Below are 9254 nucleotides of genomic sequence, written 5' to 3'. Positions count from 1 at the left end.
TGCCTTGGTTGGATTTTTTTTAATGGATGGCACGTTGCTCCTCTTGGCTTAAACGATCATAATGTCTTTTAAATTTTCTCCCATTGAGGAATCCAATGGTTTCAACTCCATCAAGAGTTTCCACATGAATGGTGCTTGTGGGGTGATTTTGCATACTCTATATGGTCCTTTTCCCACATATTTCAACTTTTTCTTCTCGTTCCGCACTCCATACATAAGGACTTTATCACCAACATTGATATCTTTGTTCTTTAGATGACGGTCAAACCATTTCTTTCTCCTATCTTTCTCCACAGGTGCATTTTGCATAGCCAATTGCCTTTCTTCGTCTAGCCTCTCACGGATATATAAGCACTCAACTAAAGGGTTACCGTCTCGACCTTCTTGTGAAGCTACCCGTAGACTAGGAATTTTAAATTCCCATGGCATAACTGCTTCTTGGCCATATACCATTTTAAATGGTGTACAATTAATAGCCACTTTGTAAGAAGTATGATAAGCCCATAGAGCTGATGTCAGCTTCAAATCCCAATCTGTGCAATGAGCTTCCACTGTTTTTGTCCAGATAGAACTTAAGGTCTTGTTAGTGCTCTTAGCTTGGCCATTTGCTTGTGGGTGATACGGTGTAGGCTTATGGTGAGCTATCATGAAGTTTGTTGTGAGTTCCTTCATCGCTCCATTTTTAAAATGCCTACCATTGTCACTCACAATTTCAAAGGGACAAATAAATCTTGTAATAACATTCTCAAAGAGAAACTTGGAAGTTAACCTTGCATCAGCCTTTCATGTTGCCCTGGATTCCGCTCACTTTATCACATAGTCAATGGCAACAATAATATATCGAGATTGAGTGTTACGAGCTACCGGACTAATTGGACCTACAAAGTTTAAAGCCCATTTTTCAAATGGTTGAGTCACTTTAACAGGATGTAAGGGCATCTTATCCTTTCATTGTGTGATCTTGTAATGTTGGCATTCTTCAAACCCTTTTGCAAAAAGTGATGCATCCTTGACTAAGGTAGGCCACCAATAGCCTGATTGCAACACCGTTCTAGAAGTTAGTTCCCCTGAGAAATGTCCTTTGGCTATACCCATATGGGCTTCTTGCAGTATGTATAAAATACTCATCGTCACGAGCACAACGTCTAAGAATATCATCCTTCCCTAGCTTGTAGAGAGTTCCTGCAATTAGAGGATAAGATTCACATTCCTTTAATAGTATTCAAGCTATATCCTTACGAAGCTCCTTGGGTGAAAAACCGTTAACTAAAAACTTCACAATCTTGTCACTCCATTCAGGCATGGTCTCTACTAGGAATAGGGAAGTATCGGGCAATTCATCATCGATTACAGTAGGGACTTCACCATTAGGTATGCGACATAAATGATTCTACATGACATGTCTTTTATTGGGTCTCACCATAATGGTAAAATCAATCTCAAGAAGAATTAACAACCATCGTGTAATTCTTCACAAGGTTTATTTACTAGACACAACAATGCTTGATGATCAACATAGAAAACAAACTTGCTGGCAAGAAGGTAGTAGCAAAATTTCTTCACTGTGTAAATTATAGCTAAACCTTCCCTCTCTGTATTGGTGTAATTTCTCTCAACATCATTTAATTGACGACTTGCAAAGCTAATGGGGTAGTCCAATTTATGTTCTCCTGGTTGAGCTAGAATACACCCAATAGTTTCATGCATCAATATGCACATGGAAAACTACATTCCAATCAAGCACTCGTAGAATGAGAGCACTGGTTAAGGTCTTTTTTGATGACTCATAAGCGTGGTCACACTCTGCGGTCCAGTGAAACTCAAGAAGAAGCTTGTACAAAGGACGAGCTATCTCGGCAAAGTTTAAAATAAACCGCCTATAATAACCAACATGGCCCATGACCTTTGAACTCATTTATAATTTGTAGGTGGTGGCAAATTGAAAATGGCTTTAATTTTTCTCATTAGTGGAAATCACATTTTTGGACACTATATACCCTAAAATGACTCCATGTTTAACCCAAAATTGGCATTTGAAAGGGTTTAAGGAGATGCGATACAATCTGCACTTCTCAAACACTTTTCATAAACATGATAAATGTTCTTTCCAAGAGGAATAAACACAAAATTCATCTAAGAAAGCTTCACAAAACTCCCTCAAATATTCTCCAAAGGCAATGTTCATCAATCTTTGGAAGATAGCAGAGGCATTGGTTAAGCCAAAAGCCATAACATAAAATGTGAACACTCCAAATTCGGTTATAAAAGTAGTTTTAGCTTGGTCCTCTAGTGCAATTGTGATTTGATTGTATCCAGAGTACCCATCTAAAAAGCTATTAGCTTCCTTGCTTGCAAGTCTTTCAACACATGTTCTGAATATGGCAAGGGGTAATGGTCCCTCCTAGTGGCGGCATTGACCTTCTTGAGATCCACGCACACTTTGAGTTTTCCATTTTTTTCGGCACAATAACTATTGGAGACACGCATCCTGAGTGCTCAATAGGGTATATGAATCCACATTTCTCAAGATTTTCAATCTCTTCTTGAACAATCTTTGCATACTTAGGATTCATTGGGTAGGGTCATTGCTGGACTGGTTTAGCCATGCTATTCATGGGAATTGTGTGTTGCACCACGGAAGGTGGAACACCTTTCATATCATGATATGTCCAAGAAAATATATCCTTGAATTCCTTGAGAAGTTCTTTAAGTACATACTCCTCAGTCTCTATCAGATCTTGGGCAATGAAAACAAGTTCGGACTCTTCACCGAGGTCTACTAACTCTATTTTCTTAACTATCATTGGACCATCATAGACTTCATTACTTCCATCGATAGGTGTCCTCTGTGCGTTTGTATACACAATCTTACGTTCCTCTATGTTGTAGGATTTGAAATGTTCAGGTGCAGTGTGTAAGTTTGTGGGGTCTTGTTATTCTGTGGACTGTGATTTCTCATCTGCTTCCTTTTATTGTTGAGTTAACTCTCAATTTTGTCGTCTCCTTACATTACAGCTCAACTTTGGCTTCTCTATAGCCTCTAGCTATGCAATGTCAATGGGTTGTGGACTACACTACATAACGCTTTGAAGGTATTCACCCCAGTTATCTACCACCTTCCGATGAGCATCACATGCCCCTATATAATTAAACCATTCTGCGATAGATTTCTTTTCAGCTATTCTAGCATGCACATTTGCTCGATATTGTCGCCTCTTATATCTCTTACTCTTCTTGTCTAGTTTTTGATTACGGCCGATCTATTGAAGAGTCACTAGATGAATCGCTACTTGTGTCTTTTGCTCTCCAAGATAGATTGTCATCTAGGGTACTACTGGGCCCTGAATGGTTTGGCCCCACATTTGCACCAAGATTTAACTCAGATTCTTTTTCTTCAAAATTAATTTTAATTAATGATTCTGACTCCGAATTGTGTGGGCTATAGTCTTTTGAGATGCTACTCGTTCCAATGCCAGTCAAGCCTTCATCTGGTAGGTCATCAGAAGCTATATGCATTGCTCTTATCATATTTAAAGGTACGAGTGGTGGCATTTCATCCCTCTCAAGTGTTACCCATGCCGTCCCCCTATTTCCCCAAGTATCTATGGTTGCTGCTAGGTGGACCCAATCCACATTGTCAGACTTAGTCATTCCAGGTAGAACATCCATATAAGGAGAATCTTCCCCAACATCAATGTCCATTTTACACGTGTAACAATACTGCAATAGGGTCGAGTGAACTGTGGTGTCAGATCTATGATCAATTATAAATTTGTTACCTAAAGGATGTGCCTGACCAGTTACAAGATCAACTCGAATGACAAAATCTTGGAACTGCAAGTAGACATGGTTTTTAGACCAATCATGCACCATTTTTTATTCTCTCATGAAAGGACATCCTAAGATCATCTCAGATGACATAGTGTGCTTGGAAAAATCCATAACAATGAAAGTATTCCTTATTTTGTGTCCAAAGACCTTAACCTTGAGCTCTTCTAGCATCCCAATAGGTTTAACAATAGGCCCATTGGCCATCTTTACCACTATGTTTGTAGTCCCAAGGTGAGGTCTTTGCATAGTTTCCCAGCAATTTAGTCACAATGCTAACCCCAACGCCACCATCAAGGATTCCCTTCACTATTAATCCCTTGGTAGTGATTGGTATGGTTGCATTAGATTCATCGCCTTCAAAGTATTATCTCGACTTGTTAACAAATATTTCAACAACAGAGTTCTCATCTAGGTTGGGTTGTGGATTTAAGCGTTCCTCCTCTGAAGCCATGAAATCCATCAATTTGGCAATATTTAACGGTACCTTTTGGGCTTCAATCCCTTGATGTGGGGAAAATAGGATCTCTATATAGGCTCAGGTAATCACTTTGTAAACATTATCTCTAACAAGAAGGGAGTACATCCACTTTCCCATGACTTAATGTCACTTTCTTCTTGGATGACATTAGGTATGGCTAGTGTTCTATGGACTTTGTGAGGTTGCTTTTGTGTAGGGAACACTGTGTCGGTAATATAGATTTGCCTAGGTGTTGTCCTAGATCCCTTTAGGCCTCTTCTACCAAACCTATTAATTGCTTGACTTGCTCGATCTCCTCTGTAGGGTTTGGGTAAGTTCTTATCTTCTCCTTGGGTCCTTGCCATTGTGGCTCATGACGATCTTCCTTGTTTGTTTCTTTCCTAGTGGTCATTTTAGTCTCCATGGTTTCACCTGAATGAGAATCCTCTTCAGTGCCGTTCATATATACGGGGTCATCACTAGTCCCTATGTTGGTTTTTGAACTGGGGTATGACTTCACTACTTTTTGCGATCTCTTCCTTCATGTTTTCTTCTTCTTTTGGATTGGGCAATTGATGCTGTGTCTCTTTCTTCAAGAATATGATTTTGGTTTTGGAGCATCGATCGTGTGAGTACATTTACTCGTACCACATGCGTACTTTGTGTTGGCTCCTCAATAACCTCAATTAAATTCAATGGCATTATCTTTGGCGCATTTGGATAATTAAAACATTGGGCAATGAAATGATGTATGCCACATCGATTACACATGAGTATCGGCATTGTAGATGTGCTCGCTTGATTGGTTTGCATCAGTGTGGAATGCTTTTGTAATCTAATAGGACATTCGGCTACACAATGTGGACCTCCACACTCATAGCATTGATGAGGTGGTCTCTTGGCAATGTAATTGATATTTTGGCTTCTTGCCGCAAGAGTAGCTACTTGATAGACAGGTTTGGCTTGTCCCCAATAGTCCTCCATACAGTATTGTAGACTTTCTTCAAGTGCATCAATCCCATAGGCAATCTTAGGGTCTATATCTTCCTCACAGCCTTCCAAACCAACAATTGATGTCTCACAATCCATTTGATTCACAAAAGTGATTCTCGCATGTGGTGGTTTCGATCCTAGCACTGGAGGTGGTAAGGGTGTCGTTTGAACAATATTTGGGGCCCTTGGGACCATGTGTTGTGACGTTTGCTTAAGAGGTGGGGCCGGCATTAATGCAGGCACTCAAGGTGTATCGGTCCATGCTAAGGTTGGTCTATTGGCCATCACGTTTTAATACTATGCAATCCTTAGCTTGATGACCATACCTCCCACAGGCATTGCAATTCTCATTAAATTTTACTCTAAAAGTATGGCAAGCTGAGCACCATTGTTGCTCCCTTCTTGGATGCATATGACTGTTTTGCGGAGCACGATTGTCTCTAAGACTTTCTTGAATGGCCTTGGTGAGATCTGCCAAAGTCATCTAAGATATCTTTGGCTCCTTAGGAATAGGCTTTAGGGTCATTTACTGATGCCCCGATGCTTGTGAGTTAGTAGATTTAGGCTCAACAGACACTCTTTCTCCTTGAATCATTAAATTATCCTCCAATTGGATCGCATTGGTGGTGATTGCTTCCCAAGTGGTGATACCTCTAATGACTAGACCATTGTAGATATCCTCATGTCGTAGTCCCCTAATTAATCTATCAAGCAATTGGTTATTAGTGAAGCACTCATTGGATTACAACGAGAATTCAAATGCTTCAAGCGACTAATAAAATCTCTCATGGACTCTTCTTCCTCTTGTTAGACTTTCTGGAGCTGAGATACTACGCCCCAAAGCACTCCCTCTCGTATGTATTCTTTCAAGAACAGTCTCTTAAGAGTAGGGTAAATTTTTTTTTCTTCCACCCTTAGGGTTCTATACCAATCCCCAGCCTTCCCACTCAAGGTTAGGCTTAAAGCATTACTCTTATGCAGGTCATTGTGTTCTCCTAAAGAATCGCACATTCTAACACTTCGATATGCTTTCTCACATCCCCATCTCCACTTAATTCCCTAGGATTGGAGATTGAGAGGTCAGGGAGGAAGGTTGAGAGGGAAGCAAGTGAATGATGGATGTCAGCAAACACTCCCCCCTTCCTTGGGTAGATCATACCTTTTGGAATGATGTCGTCACCTTTTGAAACCAATTGTTCCAAGTTATTATGGGTGAAGGCTTTAACCAATAGTTTTCGATCGCCCTATGTGTTTCATCTAGTTGCAAGGGTGGTAAGGTACTCTCCCATGATTTTATTTGCAACATTGTTGTAGGTGGTGAATCTACAATGGGAGGTGCAAACTCTTTTCTTGCTTGTATGGATATGTACAATGGTAGGTGGAGGTTGTGTCGAAGCTTCTTTTTGCGTATAGGAACTACATGAAGAGCAAGAAGCTTCATTTGATTTCCCTGTTCCTGAGCTAGGTGGAACAAATCGTTCTTTCTTTGGTACCCAAACTAGCTCTAGAGCGGGTGTGTAACATTCCGTGATTTTTTCCTTTCCACGATTTTCAATTTGTTTTGGAGCCACAGGATTGGGTTTACATGGGCCAGGTGACAGATAAGAGTACAATTTACGTTTGGGCACCCAGATTTGATCATTTCCTTCATAGTATCCTTGGGCTTCCAATAGTCGTTTAGGAATCCAACGCAATGTTTCTTTACATTTTTGGAGTGAATGGGACGTTTCTTACGAGGATTCCGTTTTTTAGCATCAGCCATGGTCACTAAAGAAGCTTTAGGGACCCACTTGTATGTTTTCTTTGTTATATTAGGATGTTTCTTGTGTGTCTCAAGCTTTCTTTCAACTACATCAGTTGAAGCTCTAGAGAGTTGGGCTATGGGGACGTATGGTTCAACCTCCTGGACATGCAATGTCTTGGGTTTTATTTCCTTAGGCAATATCTCAGAGACTATGGCTTGAGTGGTAGGGATAAGAGTTGGTTTTTGCGTTGTGACACTTCCAGTCCCCCAATCAATAGTGCATTTGGTGGCTATCATCCACGTGCGTCCTAGGTTTATATTACCCTCCATAGTTCCAATAGGCATGACCAAAAAGTCTTGAGCTACAATCCCATTGTCATAACTGACAAAAGTGTGCCAAATTTCAAAAACCGTAGTTTTTTTCTTGTTGACACCCTTGACTTGGATAATACTCTCAGATAGAGGTGGCTTCCCTAACTGACACCACACCCCATATGATAGCAAATTATATTTAGCACCCGTGTCCAATAAGGCGTTATATAGCACTTTTTGATAGGCACTATTTAACTCAATAGGGTATTGTAGAGGCGTGTCAGAGTCCAACCAATCATCCTCTGTTTCAACGTGGAATGCATGTGTAACTCCAAGGTTAGCCTCTCGCTGGCGTCTTATGCGTTGTTGGCGCTCCTTCGCCTCAGCTTGAGCTTGTATCTTTTTCAATTCTGTTTGAGCCTTGGCTGTCTTTTTCGTATGGATGGCACGTAGATCCTCTTGGCTTAAAGGATCATAGTATCTTTTAAATTTGCTCCCATTGAGGAATCCAATGGTTTCAACTCCATCAAGAGTCTCCACACGAATGGTTCCTTGTGGGGTGATCTCACATACTCTATATGGTCCTTTTCCCGCATATTTCAACTTTTTCTTTTCGTTACGCACTCCATACATACGATAGAGATTAAGGTTTTATTGGTGCTCTTAGCTTGGCCATTTACTTGCGGATAATAAGGTGTGGACTTATGGTGAGCTATCATGAAGTTAGTAGTGAGGTCTTTGATTACTCCATTTATAAAATGAGTACCATTGTCACTCACAATCTCAAAGGGACAACCAAATCTTGTAGTAATGTTCTCAAAGAGAAACTTGGTAGTTGACCTCGCATCAGCCTTTCGTGTCGCCATGGCTTCCGCCCACTTTGTTACATAGTCAGTGGCAACGATAATATATCGAGATTGAGTGCTACGAGCTGCTGGACTAATTGGGCCTACAAAGTCCAAACCCCATTTTTAAAATGGTTGAGTCACTTTAACAGGATGTAAGGGCATCCTATCCTTTCATTGAGTGATCTTGTAACGTTGGCGTTCATCACATCCTTTTGCAAAAAGTGATGCATCCTTAAATAAGGTTGGCCACCAATAGCCTGATTGCAACACCTTCCTAGCTGTTAGTCCCCCTGAGAAATGTCCTTCGGCTATACCCATGTGGGATTCTTGCAGTATGTACAAATACTCATCCTCACGAGCACAACCTCTCAGAATATCGTCCTTCCCTAGCCAATAGAGAGTTCCTGCAATGAGAGAGTAAGGTTCACATTCTTTTAACAGTTTTTGAGCTATGTCCTTACGAAGCTCTTTGGGTGGAAAACGATTCATTAAAAAGTTCACAATATTCTCACTCCATTCAGGTATGGTTTTGACTAGGAATAGAGAAGTATCGGTTAATTCATCATCGACTCCAGTAAGGGCTTCACCATTGGGTATGCGAGACAAATGATCCGCCATGACATGTCTTTTACCAGGTCTCACCACAATGGTAAAATCAAACTCAAGGAGAATTAGCAACCATCGTGTAATTCTTCCCGTGGAACAAGGTTTATTTACGAGATACAACAAGGCTTGATGATCAACATAGAAAACAAACTTGTTAGCCAGAAGGTAGTAGCGAAATTTCTTCACTGCATAAATCATACCTAAATCTTCTCGCTCTGTAGTGGTGTGGTTTCTCTCGGCATCATTCAATTGACGACTTGAAAAGCTGATGGGGTAGTCCAATTTATGTTCTCTTGGTTGAGCTAGAACACACCCAATAGCAAAGTTTGATGCATCAATATGCACATGGAAAATTACATTCCAATCGGGCACTCGTAGAATAGGAGCGCTAGTCAAGATCTTTTTCAATGACTCATAAGCATAGTCACACTCCGCAGTCTAGTGGAACTCAATAAGAAGCTTG

This window comes from Adiantum capillus-veneris, chromosome 12 (genome assembly GCF_014529385.1).
Source record: "Adiantum capillus-veneris isolate H3 chromosome 12, ASM1452938v2, whole genome shotgun sequence".
In the NCBI taxonomy this organism is placed as follows: domain Eukaryota; kingdom Viridiplantae; phylum Streptophyta; class Polypodiopsida; order Polypodiales; family Pteridaceae; genus Adiantum; species Adiantum capillus-veneris.
Note: the sequence above shows the minus strand (reverse complement) of the source record.